At 38.4% G+C, this 20,961-nt stretch overlaps 1 protein-coding gene across 2 annotated transcripts in view; it reads left to right on the top strand.

The window, feature by feature from the left end:
• Positions 1 to 20,961, top strand: part of LOC107754841 (speckle-type POZ protein-like) — a 96,437-nt gene that overhangs the window by 31,199 nt on the left and 44,277 nt on the right. For both annotated transcript variants that reach the window (XM_016571454.1, XM_016571458.1), the window contains exon 2: positions 3,439 to 3,565. The gene's annotated coding sequence lies outside the window, so the exon portion shown is untranslated. The remainder of the gene's footprint in view (positions 1 to 3,438; positions 3,566 to 20,961) is intronic.

Genomic DNA, 20,961 nt, shown 5'->3' with positions numbered 1-20,961 from the left:
CGTGTATAATATATAACCAAATAAATAAGAAACGTAGGACGTTTATTAGCAAAACGAGTAAGAAAGCTTGGAGGCACGGCATACACCTTGCAAATAAAATAAATAAATGACACAAAGTTTAAATAAAGTAAAAATCAGCAAACAATGTGGAACCAATTAAATAAGTAAACTTATTAAATAAAACTTCCAAAATCACCTTAGATAAATGGCAAAAGTCAACAGGCTTTTCAAAATCCAAAATATTGCCAAACAGGCGCTTTTGCATCTCGTTTCGAAACTAAATCATCCGCGATCGTCTTGTCTGTCTAACCTTTCTCTTCTTGTCAGTCAGATCGACTCACTCTCCTCACTGGAGAAATGAAATCTGATCTGTGATGTGACTGTCGTTCGGCACACTGCATTGAGCAGCCGCATTCAGTTTTTAATTGTAGTGTCTGTTCTTTTACGGAACTAAATGATTTTTATTACTATAAAAATTCAAAACGACAGTGGGGGTCGGTGCCGCGGTGGGCAAGTGACTTAACCGGTGTTGCGGCTTAACACCGTCAACACCGTCTATCGCGGCAAGCCTACTCTAGACCCACATGACTTTATTTCCTTCATGAAGCATAAAATGAGACCAGTCTTGAGAAGACTTGGAATATAGCACACACGTCATTTTATAGTGCATTTTTTAGCTCTACAGCATCTTTTCCCATTCCCATTTTTCATATGGATTATATGCTGTGGTTTTCAACCAGGAGGCCTGGGTGCACTAAGGGGCCTCATCTAACTTTCATAGAGTCCATATAATGATTTGAAAGTATTTTAATTAAAATTATTATAAATTAAAATTATTTAAATTATTAATATTGAAATACTCTACCTCCAATCTAAATGACACACAAAATTATGATGCAAACTGGAATCAGATAAATTTTTTTCTCCTTGGCAATAACTGTTATTTTACAGTTTTTAAAGCTTCAGGAATCACAAAATGAATAGTAGTTAATAGGGGTGGGCGATATACTGGTAGACACGATAAACTGGTAGAAATTTGTCAGCCGGTAGAGATTTTGGAGTAGGGATGTACAACAGAGATTGAGTACTCGGCCGTGACAGCAACGATTGATCAAGAAAACAACGATCGTGTGGGTTTAAAAAATATATAATTTTTTTTCTGATTGGTTATTGCAGCACTTTGGGCGTAGCCTGGGCGACCCTGAGCTCTGATGGTTTAGCTTTCCACAGCATGCGGTCCAAGGATTAGCTACATATTTGATTTTGTTGCATAGAACTGAATAAATATAATACATTGGTATTTAATATTAATATATATTCTGTCCAATTTTTTTGTTAATTTCAATAATGGCGCTTTTCCACTGCGTGGTACGACTCGGCTCGGTACGGCTCAGTACGGCACGGCACGGTTCGGCTCGGCACGGGTTGCGTTTCCACTGCAGTTCAGTACCGCTTTAGAGTCTCGTTCAAAACAGTTGCGTTCGATCCTTCGCTGGCTGTGCTGATTTAAATCTAGCGGTTCTTTTGTGTTTGTGTCGCAAGTTCAGTGACGCAGGTAGTGACGATTCTCTCCGGCCAATCCGTGATCAGCAGAGTTTACACGTCACGTTTTGGTAACGGTACGGTTCACTTGGAACCCCAACCGAGGTGGTACTAAAAAAAGTACCAGGTACTGTACCCAGTGGAAAACCCCCAAAAAGTGAACCGTACCAAGCCATACTGTGCCATACCATGCAGTGGAAAAGCGCCATAAGTGTGGTTATTTTATTGGCTTGTGTTTTTTAAATTCAGTGTCGTTAAAAATTAAGTTAAATTAAAAAGCCTTACAAAATTACTTATTATTTAATAAAATAATAAATAATTACAAAACAGTTTTGGCTTTCAGCCAAGTGCATCCAGAATTTTTGGTTTCGGTTTCAGCCCAGAATTTTCATTTCGGTGCATCCCTACAATTTTGTGATATATATTGTTACCATGAAATAACATTACTCATATCATCATGATATAAGATTTTGGTCATATCGCCCATGCCTAGTGGTTAATTGATTTAATATCAATACTCATAGTTTATTTGAATTCATTTTAATGAAAAAAGAGAAAACAAGAAGCTTTGGCATAATTGCAGCAGAAATAACAAAAATAGCAGAGCCTGTAATTATACATATCTTAGGTTTGATATTTCAAATATTGGTATCATTGAGTGAACACCCTTGAGTTCCACACGTATTTTGTAGGTTTAAAGCCCATTTCACATGACTCACATCAGGGTGGCATGCACTGCTTTGACGTCCACATGTGAAGCTTTGCAGACAGCGTCATGGAAGACTGATTTTATAAGGTTGCTAGGTAGCAAGAAAGCGGGAAACTGTTTGAGCTAGGAAAAGAAAAGTCTAGTGGTTTGATTACTTTGATAAATTATAGAATGGAAAACAACAAATAAATTGGTACACACACACACACACACACACACACACAGGGACTGTATACGTCTTGTGAAGTCACAGGTAATCATTGGTTGTGCTTTGAAATGTCAGCGGCAAGTGGGGTTGTTGAAATTGTCTGAACTTTGAGTGGCACACTAAAACGCTTGACCGGAAGTGCTGTAGCTGATCCTTTGCTCAAAAGCCCCAGAGTTCAATGACATGAGTCATCTAAAAAAGGGGCTTATTTCAGCCATCAGTGAGTGCATCATATGACCCAGAAATCTCTCAATTTACACAGATACCTGCTGTACTAGACTGGACACACACACATACTAGCTGAAGGAATGGAGAATCCAGCCCTCAGTATTGCCGTGAGCAGGATTTTGGATGATAATGGTGTTAAGCTGTGGAGATTTGGGCTTCCCTGGGAGTGTAGAGCCCAGCCTGTGTTTGATGTCATGTCTAGGGCATGATGGGATTGATTTCTGAACTGGCCTGAGTGCTTCAGGGCTTCAGAACGACCAACTCTCCTTGAGCTGTTCTTGCGCCTTAAATACCTGAATGTCCAGCGCTTTGGCAAGACAAAATTTTAGCGTTGCTGTTGACTGATTTCATGATGGGGGAAAAAAACAACAGTTTTACTCAGTCAAGAATGTTATTATAATAAATTCTGTTTTATAACATTACTTTTACAGTTTTTGTTACTCAAGTGTTGCATAACTAGTTTTTTCCCAGACCTATTCATTTGTGTTGAATAACTATGGCTTTTATTTTGTGGCCAAGTTTCAGATAAAAAGTAAAATTAAAAATCAGTTGTTCAGTGATGTGTTATGAAATGTATATTTTATTTAAACAAAATTATTCATAGAATTGTTTTTTATGTTTGCTCTAAGAAATGTCAAAAATGGGTGGTTTCAGTTTTATAGTTCCCTTTATCTGTACTCTCATTTTGTGGCATGTCTCGATGACCTCACTGCGTTTTCATACTTCTCTTTTCTTCTGCTTCTTTTCTCAGATCTCTTTCTGGATCTTTGAAAATCAAAACTCATAAGCACTCCACAGAATCTGTGAAGCTGAGAACTTCATTGGAGGGAGAGGAACGGCTGCCACGTGATGCCACATATCTGCCTCATCACCAATAGGTAAAAAACATCCGGGTGGCGGGTAAAAGACATTTTAGACCTAATTAACTTGATGGAATTAAAAAATTAAGAGAAACAAAACTTTTACATGGCTGTTTTTTACTTTGTGCTTGTTGTAAAGCTCATGGACACTTATATTACAAGCTTTATGGCGCATGAGTGGAGTGATTCAGTTGGGGAAATGGATTGATTTAGGGAAGAACAAGAAGAGAAAAATAAAAAGGGCCTCTTTAATGGGCAGAGAAGGACACTGGGAGATTTTTGCAGAGATGTGAAGTGGGGGCGAAAAGAAAAGGAGCTGAGCAGAAATGAAAAGGTGAAGGTTTGGTGCTGAAGGATGCAGATTTGAGCATCTCGATGACAATGGGGTAATGAAAGTGGCATTTTTACAGCTAATAATGGGCCACTGGGTGCTGAAAGGCCGCTGCATGAAAAATCTTAAATTTTAAGACTGAAAGGAATAACGTTTTAATAATGTTTTAAATGTGTTTTCTGTGTCAGACCATGTACCTGCATCCAAGAGGTGAAGGACTTGCACCAAGCGCACAAACAGACTCGTCCGCTAAGTTAAAACGTACCGCCACACACCTCTGTCTCAGGTGCGTGTGGTACGGATGACCCTGTGGTGATCACAGGCTTGAGTGCATTACTACTGACAGGATAATTAGCCGCTCATGACCTTGTCTGTTTTTATCCCCGTCTCTGTTCTCTACATCTCTTTCAGCATTAGCCTATGGCTCTTTTATCTCTTAAGAGCGGCACACTGTCTCTGTCTTTGTCTCCCTCACTGTAATTGATGACCGTGAATTGCTCGTATCAAGATAATCCATGCTATAAGAACCTTTTTTGCTGTTCTGTGTTTTAGCAAACGGACATACATATAGGAATGTTAATCTGATCCACAGTGATGTAAGTGGCATGAATGAATTGTTATTTGTCCATATTTGGTGTTTTCAGATTCAAAGTTTTACACTATAAATATAATTATTATAATTTGTTTAAATTAATTATTTTTCTGTTTATATGATATTATGCTTCTGTACTGTTTTATCATTTGTGTCAACTTCCTCAAATTCTTTGTGCAGATCTTCTCTGAATCTGTGATGTAATGAAACTGTAGTGAGGTAGTGAAAGCATGTCGATTATTGGCATTGAGGTGAATCCTTGTAGATAATGAAAGTAGATGTTAGAGGCGTTTTATTTTGCGTTCTGGGTGTTTTTGCTCCAGAGTGGTCGTAATTTAGTTTTACATTACCATTTTCCACCCTATCTCTGTTATTTAGAGTTAAACAGTCTGTTTTTGCTATTGCACTGTTTGAAATCTTCAGTATGTACATTACCATCACAATTTCAGGGTCGGTAAGGGCACCTATTATGCAAAATTCACTTTTACATGTTGTTTGAACATACAGTGGGTACGGAAAGTATTCAGACCCCCTTAAATTTTTCACTCTTTGTTATATTGCAGCCATTTGCTAAAATCATTTAAGTTAATTTTTTTTCCTCATTAATGTACACACAGCACCCCATATTGACAGAAAAACACAGAATTGTTGACATCTTTGCAGATTTATTAAAAAAGAAAAACTGAAAAATGCTCAGTATTTAGTAGAAGCACCCTTTTGATCTAATACAGCCATGAGTCTTTTTGGGAAAGATCCAACAAGTTTTTCACACCTGGATTTGGCGATCCTCTGCCATTCCTCCTTGCAGATCCTCTCCAGTTCTATCAGGTTGGATGGTAAACGTTGGTGGACAGCCATTTTTAGGTCTCTCCAGAGATGCTCAACTGGGTTTAAGTCAGGGCTCTGGCTGGCCCATTCAAGAACAGTCACAGAGTTGTTGTGAAGCCACTCCTTCGTTATTTTAGCTGTGTGCTTAGGGTCATTGTCTTGTTGGAAGGTAAACCTTAGTTCCAGTCTGAGGTCCTGAGCACTCTGGAGAAGGTTTTCGTCCAGGATATCCCTGTACTTGGCCGCATTCATCTTTCCCTCGATTGCAACCAGTCGTCCTGTCCCTGCAGCTGAAAAACACCCCCACAGCATGATGCTGCCACCACCATGCTTCACTGTTGGGACTGTATTGGACAGGTGCCTGGTTTTCTCCACACATACCGCTTAGAATTAAGGCCAAAAAGTTCTATCTTGGTCTCATCAGACCAGAGAATCTTATTTCTCACCATCTTGGAGTCCTTCAGGTGTTTTTTTAGCAAACTCCATGCCGGCTTTCATGTGTCTTGCACTGAGGAGAGGCTTCCGTCGGGCCACTCTGCCATAAAGCCCCGACTGGTGGAGGGCTGCAGTGATGGTTGACTTTCTACAACTTTCTCCCATCTCCCGACTGCATCTCTGGAGCTCAGCCACAGTGATCTTTGGGTTCTTCTTTACCTCTCTCACCAAGGCTCTTCTCCCCCGATAGCTCAGTTTGGCCAGACGGCCAGCTCTAGGAAGGGTTCTGGTCATCCCAAACGTCTTCCATTTAAGGATTATGGAGGCCACCGTGCTCTTAGGAACCTTAAGTGCAGCAGAAAGTTTTTTGTAACCTTGGCCAGATCTGTGCCTTGCCACAATTCTGTCTCTGAGCTCTTCAGGCAATTCCTTTGACCTCATGATTCTCATTTGCTCTGACATGCACTGTGAGCTGTAAGGTCTTATATAGACAGGTGTGTGGCTTTCCTAATCAAGTCCAATCAGTATAATCAAACACAGCTGGACTCAAATGAAGGTGTAGAACCATCTCAAGGATGATCAGAACAAATGGACAGCACCTGAGTTAAATATATGAGTGTCACAGCAAAGGGTCTGAATACTTAAGACCATGTGATATTTCAGTTTTTCTTTTTTAATAAATCTGCAAAAATGTCAACAAATCTGTGTTTTTCTGTCAATATGGGGTGCTATGTGTACATTAATGAGGAAAAAAAATTAACTTAAATGATTTTAGCAAATGGCTGCAATATAACAAAAAGTGAAAAATTTAAGGGGGTCTGAATACTTTCCGTACCCACTGTAACCTCTAAATATGGTGGTTTTTTTCTGGCGGTATTTTGTGATTTATGGAGCGATTAAAAGAGAGATCCCCTCAGTAAAAGCCTTTAACTCTAATATGTAAAAAAAAAATTGGACCAGGCTTTATGCAATGTTCAGTTTATTATTCTGGAAATATATGCAAATGAGTGCATATTTAATTAGATAATGCAACGTTTGCATATGTGAACATAATGTTACAGAAAACTTAAAGGCTTCATTTGGCCAAAAAATTTAAATTGTCATCATTTCCTTACATCAAGTTGTTCCAAACCTGTATGAGTGTTTGAGCACAGAAAAATATATTTTGAAGAGTGTAGGTAACCAAACAGTTGATGGTAGCCATTGTATTTTTGCATACTGTGGCTACTGTAAACCATAAACTGTTTGGTTACCAACATTCTTCAAAATATTGTTTGCCTCAGTGTTATTTTTTTTTAGGATTACTGATAAACTACTGTAGTTTGATTTGTATTAGTTATCTATTTTAGTTTTAGTTACAGTTGTAGTCATGTTGTCATTTTATTAGTTTTTTTATTATGTCTATATAGTTTTTTTTATTAAGTTTTAGTTTTATTTAATTTGAGTTATTTCAGTACTTCAACATACAAAATGGAAATGAAATAATATATATATATATTTAATGTATTTATATATATGTACATGTATATGTGTGTGGCTGTACATACACATATGTAGTTGTTTTTTTGGTGTTTGGCTTAGTGTTATGTTAGAATCATTATTATACTCTTATACCTTTTGTTCTTTAATATTTTGAATTGTTTTTAGCTTTATTTTTTTGTTTTCATTTAAATGTTTAGTTTTGAAATGTTGTTGAATGCATTTGTCATTTTTATTTAATTTCTTTTATTTTCTTAAATGTGTGTATATACAGTGGGTACGGAAAGTATTCAGACCCCCTTAAATTTTTCACTCTTTGTTGTATTGCAGCCATTTGCTAAAATCATTTAAGTTAATTTTTTTTCCTCATTAATGTACACATAGCACCCCATATTGACAGAAAAACACAGATTTGTTGACATTTTTGCAGATTTATTAAAAATGAAAAACTGAAATATCACATGGTCCTAAGTATTCAGACCCTTTGCTGTGACACTCATATATTTAACTCAGGTGCTGTCCATTTGTTCTGATCATCCTTGAGATGGTTCTACACCTTCATTTGAGTCCAGCTGTGTTTGATTATACTGATTGGACTTGATTAGGAAAGCCACACACCTGTCTATATAAGACCTTACAGCTCACAGTGCATGTCAGAGCAAATGAGAATCATGAGGTCAAAGGAATTGCCTGAAGAGCTCAGAGACAGAATTGTGGCAAGGCACAGATCTGGCCAAGGTTACAAAAAAATTTCTGTTGCACTTAAGGTTCCTAAGAGCACAGTGGCCTCCATAATCCTTAAATGGAAGACGTTTGGGATGACCAGAACCCTTCCTAGAGCTGGCCGTCCGGCCAAACTGAGCTATCGGGGGAGAAGAGCCTTGGTGAGAGAGGTAAAGAAGAACCCAAAGATCACTGTGGCTGAGCTCCAGAGATGCAGTCGGGAGATGGGAGAAAGTTGTAGAAAGTCAACCATCACTGCAGCCCTCCACCAGTCGGGGCTTTATGGCAGAGTGGCCCGACGGAAGCCTCTCCTCAGTTCAAGACACATGAAAGCCCGCATGGAGTTTGCTAAAAAAACACCTGAAGGACTCCAAGATGGTGAGAAATAAGATTCTCTGGTCTGATGAGACCAAGATAGAACTTTTTGGCCTTAATTCTAAGTGGTATGTGTGGAGAAAACCAGGCACCTGTCCAATACAGTCCCAACAGTGAAGCATGGTGGTGGCAGCATCATGCTGTGGGGGTGTTTTTCAGCTGCAGGGACAGGACGACTGGTTGCAATCGAGGGAAAGATGAATGCGGCCAAGTACAGGGATATCCTGGGCGAAAACCTTCTCCAGAGTGCTCAGGACCTCAGACTGGAACTAAGGTTTACCTTCCAACAAGACAATGACCCTAAGCACACAGCTAAAATAACGAAGGAGTGGCTTCACAACAACTCTGTGACTGTTCTTGAATGGCCCAGCCAGATCCCTGACTTAAACCCAATTGAGCATCTCTGGAGAGACCTAAAAATGGCTGTCCACCAACGTTTACCGTCCAACCTGACAGAACTGGAGAGGATTTGCAAGGAGGAATGGCAGAGGATCCCCAATTCCAGGTGTGAAAAACTTGTTGCATCTTTTCCAAAAAGACTCATGGCTGTATTAGATCAAATGGGTGCTTCTACTAAATACTGAGCATTTTTCAGTTTTTCTTTTTTAATAAATTTGCAAAAATGTCAACAATTCTGTGTTTTTCTGTCAATATGGGGTGCTGTGTGTACATTAATGAGGAAAAAAAATTAACTTAAATGATTTTAGCAAATGGCTGCAATATAACAAAGAGTGAAAAATTTAAGGGGGTCTGAATACTTTCCGTACCCACTGTAAATATGTGTTGACAGTGTGTGTAAACAAACCACCCTATAATGATAAAAATCCACCGGCTCCTTTTCTTTTAATCCCCATAAATCATAAGCAGTGTCTCAGAACAAGCTGTTTACAGAATCCGTAAAACATGACATCGCATTTTAAAGGCCCTGCCGTATTAGCAGAGACACTGCCCTGAGTGAGCCGCACACTATCCGCCATGATTATCTGCATGCTAGAGCATTTAAAAACAGCATTCACCAGGGCTCCAGACTGCGAACAAATGGTCGCATTTTGCGACCATTTTTTCTGCCTGTGCGACTAAATTTTGTGTGTTGTTCAACTCCTAAGCGCTGCCATTTCTGTTGCATGAGAAACATCAAATAGCAAACGAAACTGAAAGCATAACGAAAAGCATAACGCTACTCGTTTGAGCTGCGCAGCACTTGCGTTGCGTTCACACCGCCGCTGGCGAGAGCGTCAGAATTCGCTCTGGCCGCCCTGCCAATAGTGATGGGTCGTTCTTGAACGATTCGTTCATTTTGAACAAATCTTTAATGTGACTCGGGAAGAACGAGTCGTCTCGGGGAGTGATTTGTTCAGTCACGCATGCGCAACATCTTATAGGTTCTGTACTGGAATTAGTTAAGTAGTTCACCTGTTTCGGGTCTTCGGGTTTTTCCGAGTCGTTCGTTCATCACGTGACAGCCCCATAAGCTTAACCTATGCAGTGTATGTATATATAATACATATAATACAGCATGTGGTGTATGCCATGCCTCATCTTATTAGTTTTTGTTAATAAATGTTTTGTAAGCTAGTTTGTCATTGTATCCTATACTGTTTTATTGTTGTTGTGCTTTTTAATTAAGAATAACAATGAATCCATATTTAGTTTTAGTCTTAAAAAGTGAAAAGTGTGTAGATGTAGGTAAGCAAAACAGACAATTATCTTTTCTTGTAAAACGTGACACCAAGATTGCGAATTCGAAAGTGAAAGCACCTGAAGCTTGGCTTATAACAGCAAAAGAGGAACTCCCGTTCACAAAATTCAAATCACAAACTCAGATGAAAAAGAATGGGTTGAATGTTAACCACTTTCGTTTCCATATAACTATAAACTATGATAAAGGTTCATCAGCATGCATTGATTGATCCCATGTTGTAGCGCTAAATAAAAAAAAAAAAATGCAACCAAATTATGTGCTCGTGCGACCAACTGAGAAAGTTAGTCGCAAAAGAGCGACCAGTGGGAAGAATGAGCCTGGAGCCCTGATTCACGTAAGAAATGTCTATTTAAATCTATAAATGCTATTCAGTTCAGAGCAGTGAGTGATTTTCTGTTTTTATTTTATTGTTTGGCTCATATTAACAGCATAGACAGCAGTATAGGTACTGTATATTATGCTGCTGTCACTTAATATGCTGATCTAATATAAACATGCAATTTTTTCCCAGATGTTTACCTTCACAGTAGGGCTGCATGATACATTGTTTCAGCAATGACATTGCGATGTGCGCATGCGCAATAGTCACATTGCAGAAGGTGTGATGCAGGGCAAAAAGTATACATTTTTGTTTGATTCAAAAGAAAAAATTATCTCGCACGGTTCTATATTTGCCTGATATAAAGTAATTAATTCTGATTTAAGGGTTCTTAAAGTCCCTCTGTAGTCAAATATTTTATCCCTTAAAACTCATCTTTGATCATCAAAATGACATATTATATGCCTTAAAATAGCTTGAATGTAACTCTACACCCTTGCCTCATTTACTATACGCGGATCTATGAATATGCACATTAGCCCCGCCTCCACTCAGTCACACCAGCCAGCGCCTCCTGTTGCCCTGAACTGTAGTAAACGTGAAACAATGGCATACACGGATAATGATGACTGATAAAACTGTGTTTTTACTAGCGGACAACTACAGTGAATACTGTAACATTTGTGAAATGACAAACAACAAGTGCTACTCTACACTGCCCAAAACTCGCGTTTGAATCATCAGTGGCAAATTCTTTAAATATAAAAAACTTACTTACAGTCTGTGAGTCAGAACAGCCGGCATTGTAGTCTACTCTACCAGGATCAGGAAACGGTCCTCCATAAAATGTCCTGCACACTTCTGAATATTTGGGTTGAAGTGTTCTGGAACAGTGTTGCAAATACAACTTAACCACTGATTTCTAGTCGTGTCCTCTTTTGGAAGGCCAAACAAAGTAGTTTCGCTTTCACAACGAAACATAGCGTCACACGCGACGGCGGCCTAGAGTGAACAGAGACCGGCGGCTAGAGTGAGGAACGGCCGGCGGGCTGAGTGAGAGGAGTCTGTTGAGCTTGAGAATGGCGCGGCCGGCGGATTCGACGAAGGAGCAGCTGGCAGGCTTGCAGCAACCACATGTGACGACCCCGGGCTGGACTTCGCTTCGTCCACGGTGAAAGCCGATCTGGCGATCCACTGCGCAAAGTTGATATATTTCCTCCGCGACCAGCACGGATCAGCTCTAGGCATGATAAAGTTACTTACTTGACGATGTTGTGTCCTAAAATGCCTTAAACTCCAATGCAGCCGTTTGTGATTCCAATTCGCGCCCACGAGCAGACGACGATGCGGGAGAGGTGGGTCTGACTCCGGGCTACTTTTACAATGTTGCAATGGGTTATAATGCACACTAGCGGTTCTAAATTCACATTAAACCATGGCTTCATGGGTTTTTTGCTCTAAATTATTTTTGGTTTTGTGCTGGTATTGGTTTATTTTGTATGCTAGTGATGGTAATCTATTAGAGATGCACCGATTGCAATTTTCTTGGCCGATTCCGATTTCCGATTTTTTGGAAGTGTGACCTGCCAATACCGATTTTTGCCGATTCCGATTTTCTTTCTAAGAACTATGATTAACAGCATATACAAACAAAAATCTATGCAAATTTAAATGCAAAAATATTTACATAATATCATATGACTCCTTTAAAATGAGTTGCTGTATGTAACAAAACAGATGTCATTTCCCACTATGTTTATAAATGGTCATTTTTTCCCCCTAACCTTATTAAATGTGTCATCTTTCACATCAAATTCTTACTTTGTTAAAATTAATTCAGTTGGAATAATAAGAAACTGTAGAGTTGTTACCATTCATATGAAATTAGTTTATAATTAATAATCTTTCCACTGCTGAGGAAACAGAAGCTGCATCTGAAGTGGCATTAGATGCATTTGCACAGACAGTTTGATGAAGCTGAGGTGCCATAAATGCATTTACAGTACAAAATTTCAAATGCATAAATAATTTTATAAAATTGTTTTACATATTTTTTTAAACATACAAATAAATGTTGAAAAATTCAATAATAATTTTAAATATGACTAAACCACCAGTAGGTGGCGGCAAATGTCTGTTTTAATGAGCGAGTCATTTATTCATTCATTCAACCGATTCATTCAAACGGCTGATTCATTCAGAAACGAGGCAAGTGACTGTCCTTATGAATGGGCCACTGAATCATTGACTCACTCGATTCATTCAAAAATTAGTGTCACATTGCAATCGTGTTGATATTAATATTCGTGGAAATGTCATGGCCGTATAATGTTGCTTACCTAAATCATATTTTGTAAATATCTTTTTTTTTTTCTACCACAGTATGAATCAATACATTTCTGTGAGTTACTTTGTGTGTGCTGTCTCTCTCACACACTCACTCGGGCTGTGCAAGCCTCATCTGGCACGACATAAATACATTATCAGTCGCCGATTACACTGAATGCAATTAAATTTAGAATCATTCTCATGTGAAACGACATGTTTACACGTGACTGTGAGTGTGCGCGTTGCTGTGACATCATTGCCGGCGCCACTGGCAATAAAAGGATCGGCTCGGAATCGGCTAGACGTGAGACTGACCGGCCGGTCACCGATCCGGGCCGGTCATGTGAAAAATCGGCCGATTCCAATCACTGGCCGGTCAATCGGTGCATCTCTAGAATCTATCCCTTGACGTGATTGGTTATTGAATTGTCACATAGCAAACCGAGGGCTGTTTCAAACCGCGTTTCTGGGACAGCCTTTGGGAAACTACAGTTTTAAGGAGAAAATACTCGGCAGCAATGGTGTTGATTAAAGCAATAAGCCCCAAGAAGCCGTGGTTTACAGTGAATTTATAACAGCTAAGGGGGGTTGTTAGGGGTTGCCTAAAACCCCCTTAGCTGTTATAAATTCACTGTAAACCATGGCTTCACGGGGCTTATTGCTTTTATAAAATGGTTATTCCATATACGTAGTAAGGTTTCACAGAATAAAACAGAGCAAATAAAGTGTAATGATATAAATAAAAACCGTATTCTTCCACCAAACAATGTAGTTCCTCAGAAACACTTGTGGTTCCAACAAAGTGGTTGCCGAGCAACACACAGAAGTAAGCAAAGGTGTATGTTTGTAGTGTAATTTGCAGCAGCTTTGAACGTGGCTCAACCAATCAGAATCAAGGACCGGAACTATCCGTTTTATAATAATGGATTGACACATGGTTTGTCTAAAAGCATATTAAAAACACCACATAGACGAATAAACAACATAAAGTTGATTTTCACTACAGGGGGACTTTAAAAAAACAATGTACAAAGCACAAGTTTGCTGCTTCACATTTTTTACATGCAGTCTCTGCGTGCGAATGGTGAAATAAGTGAGGAATGGGAGAAAAGCACCGAAATGGAAGATTTGGTTGCAAAAAGAAATGCATCGTCAGTTATAGGGAAATATTTTGGCTACAGAAAGGATGATGTTGGAGTTCCTTCGAGCTTTCCCTCTTTTCCTCGCTTTCCTTCACTTTTAAATAGCTTGTAAATGCCCGTACGCATTTTACTTTCACTTTTGAATTAGCAGCAATTCGGCATCATTTGCTTGAATGGACAATAACAAAAGAGTACAACGACAAATTGTAGTGTCTGTTCTCTAACGCAGTGTTTCCCAACCGGGGTGCCGTCTGTCGAGAGCAGGGGCGCCGTGTAAAAAATCCTTTTTTAATATTTTTAAATTGCTAAAATGTTCAAAAAAGCAGCTATTATATAATATCCATTTCTGATGTCGCCAGTTATTAGAGATGCACTGAAATTCCGGCTGCCGAAAATTAGTTCACCGCTCAGGAATCACTTTCACGTGGTGTGATGCTCTTCGTATTATCCCGCTCTATGCGTGTGTGTGCTCCGCTCAGTCGCTCACGGCCCATGTGAGTGCTCCACTCATATACCGTTCATGCTCATCGGAACAGCAAAGTCCACTCAAAAATCGAGCTGACAGGAAACATCGATGTAGTACAGTATTGTTTCTGTTTGCAATAGCCCTACTGTGCTGTAACAAGGTGTGGTAAATGGGCAACTCTGGTAACACTGCCCTCTCATTCATTGATCTGCTAACCGTTATGCTCACGTGTCCTCTGATAATAATAGCTTTCTAGGATTAAACATTATTTGGATAATTGGTAAAAAAAAAAATCTCTTAATAGCCCTACTGTGTGTTAGACCTACCTGAAAAACTAAAAAGCTATTTATTTCATTTGTTGGCTTATCGTTATTTTTTATATGTGCTATCCTTAGTAATTTCTTTATTTGTTCTTATTTTATTAACTGCTTAGCCTCCTTGTCATTGTTTATTCAATTCAAAGTTTTAAATCAAGCTATCTCGTGCTACTGCAACAATTACCCAACTGTAAAATCAAAAATACGCTAAATACGCAAAACTTTGTTTAATTACCATTATAACTAGCTATCTCACAATGTTTACATATTAATAAAAGCCTACATTAAAATCTGTCATATAAATTGGTCTTTTCATTAGAAATTAGCCTACTGATTGCCACCATTGATGGACAATTTTTTTTCATAATATTAAAAATATCTGTATGACACTATGTTCTGCAGTTCTTCCCTGTTGTACCGAATATCTATACTTTTCAAAGTATCATATCGAAGTAAAAAATTCAAATATTGTGATAAAATTAATTTTGTAGGGTGCCACGACTAAAGAAAGGTTGGGAAACACTGCTCTAACTAACCAAATTATTTTTATTACTATGAAAATCAAAACAACGGTGGGGGCCGGTGCCGCGGTGGGCAAGTGACGAAACTAGTGTTGCGTCAACACGACTATCGCAGCACGCCTACTGCACTTCTTCATTCACAAATGAGCTCCCTTAGTTTAAGATAAGAAGCAACATTCATTATTAATATCATAACATATTATATCCTTGATTTGTCTGAAAGTGAATAAGGTGAGTCAAATAGTGTATTAAACAACCCACAATAAGGCAAAAAGTAAAGTCATTTTCAGGGTTTTATTAGTATACTTTTTTATTATATTTATTTACTATAAAGATGCCTATGAGCATTTCAAGACATCTGATGAACATTCCTCTATTTCTACAAATCGTAATATATTGCAGAAAAAAAGATAACGCGATGTCAGTTTTTTTCCAATACCGTGCAGTCCTACTTCACAGACATAAGGCTAAGGTTTATCCAAAAAAGTCGCTAGGTTTGTCAGTATGAATATTGTATGGAAAAAAGCCGCTAAAAGGGTCTGAAAGTTGCTATATCTAGTGCTAAAGTCACGCTCGTGTGTGTGAGACGCGGGAGCTGATGGCAGGGGGCGGTGGATATTTGTGGGGTCAATGTGGATATTGTGGATGAGTTCTTCTGTGTCATCACGTTCTATTAGTTCTACAGCTTCAGTTTCAGAACTTTCATGTTTAGTAACACATACAGCTGTTCCCTCACCACAGTGCAACAGTGAAAATGGACCCCTTTCAAACAGTGTCGCGTTCCGAACGTTGTTTAAGCGACATACACCGGTATTGCGGTATTTTAAAATACCGCCCAGCACTATTTGACAGTGTAAGCGCAATAAGACATGAAAAAGTACTCTCAATCCGTGTGACAGACACTTTCTGTGCACGTGCTTCTGATGTGTGTGCTTATAAAACCGTATATATATGAAATTGAAAGTGATATGGCTTTAAAATGCATGATTTCAGCACGATCAACATGATAATCAAAACCTAACAGATGTTTTTTTAGCAGAGTATCTGAGGTACGAGCTGTAAAGGCAGTCCTATTCTGGAAAAGGGCGCGGGGAGCAGCAGCTTATTTGCATTTAAAGAAACATGCACGAAAACAGTGTGTTTTGCTTCCACTCAAAATAGTCATTTTCAAAATGATATAATAAATGATCTGTGGGGTACTTTGAGCTGAAACTTCACAGACATTCTGGGGACACCTGAGACTTATATTACATCTTGTAAAAAGGGGCATAATAGGTGCCCTGTAATGTTTTTGAAAGCCTCTTATGCTCACCAAGGCTGCATGTATTTGATCAAATATACCGTAAACAAATGACAATTTCCTGTCGATTTGTCATGTCTGCTTGGGACATAGTAGTATGGGGATTTAATGGGATTCATGTTTCAGTGATTACATCATATAAATGCTTTCATAGTGTGACGGTGCTTTACAGACGTCGCCCCAGACGTGCATTGGAATCCCGGAGTGTGAGGAGTCAGTTTGTTTGCAGTGACAGAAAGCCTCTGTTGAGGATCCGTTTGCACGTTACAGCACTCAGCCGAATTTAAACAGTGACTTCCTCCCTATTATACAAGAGGTGTAATCACATGCAGTGTAAAATCCTTCCTGTTTCAGATGTTGCCTGGAACAAAGGCTGCGTTGAGAGGAGAAAGTCTCACGCTTCGTCTCTTACAGCGCCTCACATCCTGCTTTTTTAAAATAAATTACCATTCGCAACTTATTTGATTCTTTGAATTTTATTCTGTTTCACGTTCTGGTGTGTGTACGTGGACGCTGGATGTAGAATATTCAGTGGTGTGTGTGTCTGCATCAAGTAATTGGGTGGCGGAGTGTCACTGGAGCTCAGTTTAAAGCCGCATGCAGATTCCACAACTCTACAATCCTACACACGCTGTCACGCAAACTTGTACTTTTACTCAGTAGGGGTAAAACTGTTCCCATACAAAAAAATAAGAACCATATGGTTAGCCACCCACAGTTCTGCATGCGTGTTTGAACCGTGGTTCGTCCCGTGTTTAATGATGCTTCTGAAAATATAAAGTATGAATTTTTTAAAGGCAATTACGATAATCACTATGTATTTACAGAGGGAAAGAAACTGCAAACCCATGTGAAATTGACTAAATGACTACACTTTGTAACATGTCTGTGCATACATCAGTCAGAGCCACACCATAGCACTAGTATGTGACAAACCTGTTTGAAGAGCTCAACAAAAATGTGTGTAAAAATGTGTCGCAGTAACAACTAGTTAAGCAATTACAGCTTTGAGAAATCTCCCAAATTTGTTTTTGCTAGATTATTATTGATTTGCATTACTTAACCTGAACAAAACCTTTAAGATGGTAAACAAATTAGATGCTAATGACTTTCCAGCAGAATAGTTTTTGAGCTTGTATTGGATGTATCTCTCTGGTGTGTGATGCTCAAGTTGATGCTCAAAATTCTATGAAAATCAGTTTCTGTGAAATCTATTATTCTATGAAAAATTATAATTTATGAAAAGGCATCTTGTTATAAATGACTCATAACTGCATGTTTATTTATTTTTTTATTTTTTACATTTGACCTTGATTTTTATAATATAGTAACCCTAACCCTATCGGATCTATCCATCAGGTAATCAGTACCCGATGGATAGATCCAAATTTCCGCCCTGTGTTTTTCTCCTCTTCTTCTGTTTAAAAAAAACTGTTCAAATGATTCATTTGTTCAGGGAATCTGATTGCAATAGTCATTCTATAGTTCCATATTCTACATCCCTAATCCTTCCTAATACCTTAACTTTTGGTTTGTTAATAGTGAGAACTGGACCTTAAAATAAACTGTGATTAAAAAAATCTTCCCAGTTTGCCATTAAACAATCTAGTCTGGATCCTGGAAACTGAGGCAGAAGAGAGCAGTTAACCCTCTCATATCACCATGGCAGCTCATTGGCCTTAACGGCTGCATTTTTGCTGTTGCTTTGACAGCATGACAAGTTAACAGAAGACTTGATCTTAATTGGCTCTGCTGAAGGCACTTTTGTGTGTTTGTGTGTGTGTGTGAGTGTGCACATACTCGTTTAGGGGCCAGTTCATTGATGTTAACTTTTAAAGGGTGGGTGTTATGTGTAACTGGGGGTTTTTATTGGCTCAGTTATGATGGATGCTAGAATTTTTGGGATTAGTTTATTTCTGTGACTTTGAACTCTGCTGGACTACAGGAAGGATGCTGTCATCCAATCTGTTTTGTGTTAACTTTGTGATGAGGTCACAGGGGAGAGGGATGCTGGGAGATTCAGCACGGCAGGTCTTAAACCTAGTCTTTGTCTGTGTCTGGTCATAATAATCAGACATCTCTTTGTGCTTTGCTGTCTCTTGTTTAGCCGTCTTCATGTTTAGTTGTCTGTACAGTTAAAGCTTAATTTATATGCAACCGCTGCTCACTGCTTTTTGAAGTGAAATATGATTCTAGTCATTGCTGGCAATTAATTATCTTACAAATAATATAAATTGTTGACTTGATTGTTCATGTCTCATTTATTCATAATCAACTTGGAAACAGCTTATAAATTAAATTTATAATTGTCTTTATGGTTTTGTAATTAAATATTACACAGAGTTGAATTACATTAATAATATTCAAAATATAAAAAAACTTCTTGCGTTCATTTAGGGTTTTTTGTCGCTCATTTGGTTTTTTATTTACTGGATTATTTGGATTACAGTATATTATCTAGAATGAAAATCTCAATTTTCACACAAAATTGCGCACACATTTCTTTTTGTTTTTGCATCTCGTTGATGTGGTCCAGTTCACAAATGAGGGGGCTAGCTGGTGTAAATATCCAATTAAACATACCAATTTAATCTTAATGTGAAACTTTGGTCTTAGTGCTGCAGAAATAATTTTAATTTGCACGTTTGTGCAGGTTCAAGGATATTCAGGGGCTCCTTTCCAGGTTTATTTGACTTTTCATCATGTGTGAAAATGTGTCCCTTCTCACTTCAAGTTTTTCGCCAACTACTAGTTATGTTTCAGAAGTATGCTTATGAGGAGGAAAAAAGTTGTTTTGCCTTTCGACTCCTGAGTCTCACCAGAAGAAGAGTAAGACAGAGACACGATGGGCTTTCACACATGGCTCAAGCTCGGCTGGTGAGGAGTCTTAAGATGTGTGAGCTTGTCTCTTCTTTTCTGTATGTATGTGTGGAAGGAAGGAAAGAAGGATCAACAGAGATGAGACACAACTGTAAGGACAGCTAAAGAAATTAGCAGCTACTGAGCTGCTTTGTGTTTGGCACATTACGTGAGCGAGGGCTCACGCTAATTATAACGCTTTTATGCTTCTAAAGAACACCTTTGAAATCTATTGAAGGGGGATAATTGAGCCTGGAAATGTGTTACCTGGCAAAGTCAAGTTGAAGGTCATTACTGAGAATATAAAAGGACCTGATGATCCATTTGAGAGCAAATCCTTTGTTCCTAATGTAAAGATGTTGTTCTAACTCTGCTGATGTGCTTCAAACACCAAATTCAGCATGAACAAATTAGAAAAGGACCTGAGGGTGAGCCTTGGGGAACTTCTGACAATTTGAAGGGGTTTTAGTGGGCACTGCTTCTACAAAGCTGATTGGAAAATCCATCTTTTTTTCCCCTTTTTAAAACTCATCTATTGTATCTTGTTTCTTGATGTTGTTTTTTCTTGTGCTTTCAGGTAGTAGTCCTCAGTATTTTAGAATATAAGTTAGAATATTTTAGTATAAGTTAGAATATTTTGTAGGCTCCTTTTGGATGATGTACAGTGCAGAAGAATAAAAGGCACCTCTGTCCTGCCATTGTTTTCAATCAGAATTGGATTTGGGGTATATAAAATATTATATTATCGACACTCTTAAATTGTTTTATTGAGCCTTAAAAACCCTGCTGAATAAAAAATTTGAACAGTGTGAGACACACTGAAGAGGGCAGTATTAGAAAAAGAACAATAGTTTGTGCATTTTAAATATACCATGTTAACAAGCAGTGAGTTAACTGTTCTTACCTACACAGCTCCACACCTCTCTAGCTTTAGAGGTTGGAGATGTACTGATTACGGCTGTGGGTTTTGGCAGGTTGTGGCCGAGTGTTTTTGCTAACTGTGTTGTTCTGATGGATGGCAGGCAGTGGGTCCCAGGCAGGGGGCCCCACTGTGGGGCCAGTGCCCTTTCAAGAGTGACACACACACTCATGCATACTGCTGCAGTGGAGAAGAACAATAATATAACTATACTGCACAAGGATTGACAACCGTGTGATAATGTGCCTAACACTTTTATTTGCAATACAATATTACTATAATACAAGTTTTTACATTAGTAGGGTTGGTTTTTAATTTGTATATTTTTGAAAGTCTCACAAAGATTTTATGTGATCAGAAAACTCTATTTTAATATATTTTAAACAGAAAATTCGCATTCATGTGTAATAGGTTTTTGTAACAATGTAGTGTGTGTGTGTATATACAGTGTGTGTATATATATATATACACATATATACACACATATTCACTCATTAATTTCTTGGGGAAGTTCATGCAAGCCAAATCTGCGCAGGTTTAGCGCAAATACTGAACTCGTGAGACATGACATTATCGAGTATATTGCATAAACCAAAAACACACCTACAGAGTGCACGCATAAGCGACTACGCATTTAGAGTGCGTTCGTTCACTGCATGATTCAGTCTATTAATATGCTTTAAGAATGATCACATAATTCAAGATAAGGTGGCAGAAAATGTATACATTTACATCATTTCATATAGTTAATCAATATCACATGGAGTGCCGTTTTTTT

This window comes from Sinocyclocheilus rhinocerous, unplaced genomic scaffold (assembly GCF_001515625.1).
Source record: "Sinocyclocheilus rhinocerous isolate Xijiao unplaced genomic scaffold, SAMN03320098_v1.1 scaffold1063, whole genome shotgun sequence".
Taxonomy (NCBI): domain Eukaryota; kingdom Metazoa; phylum Chordata; class Actinopteri; order Cypriniformes; family Cyprinidae; genus Sinocyclocheilus; species Sinocyclocheilus rhinocerous.
The sequence above is the reverse complement of the archived record's forward strand: the minus strand, read 5'-3'. Positions and strand labels throughout refer to the sequence as shown.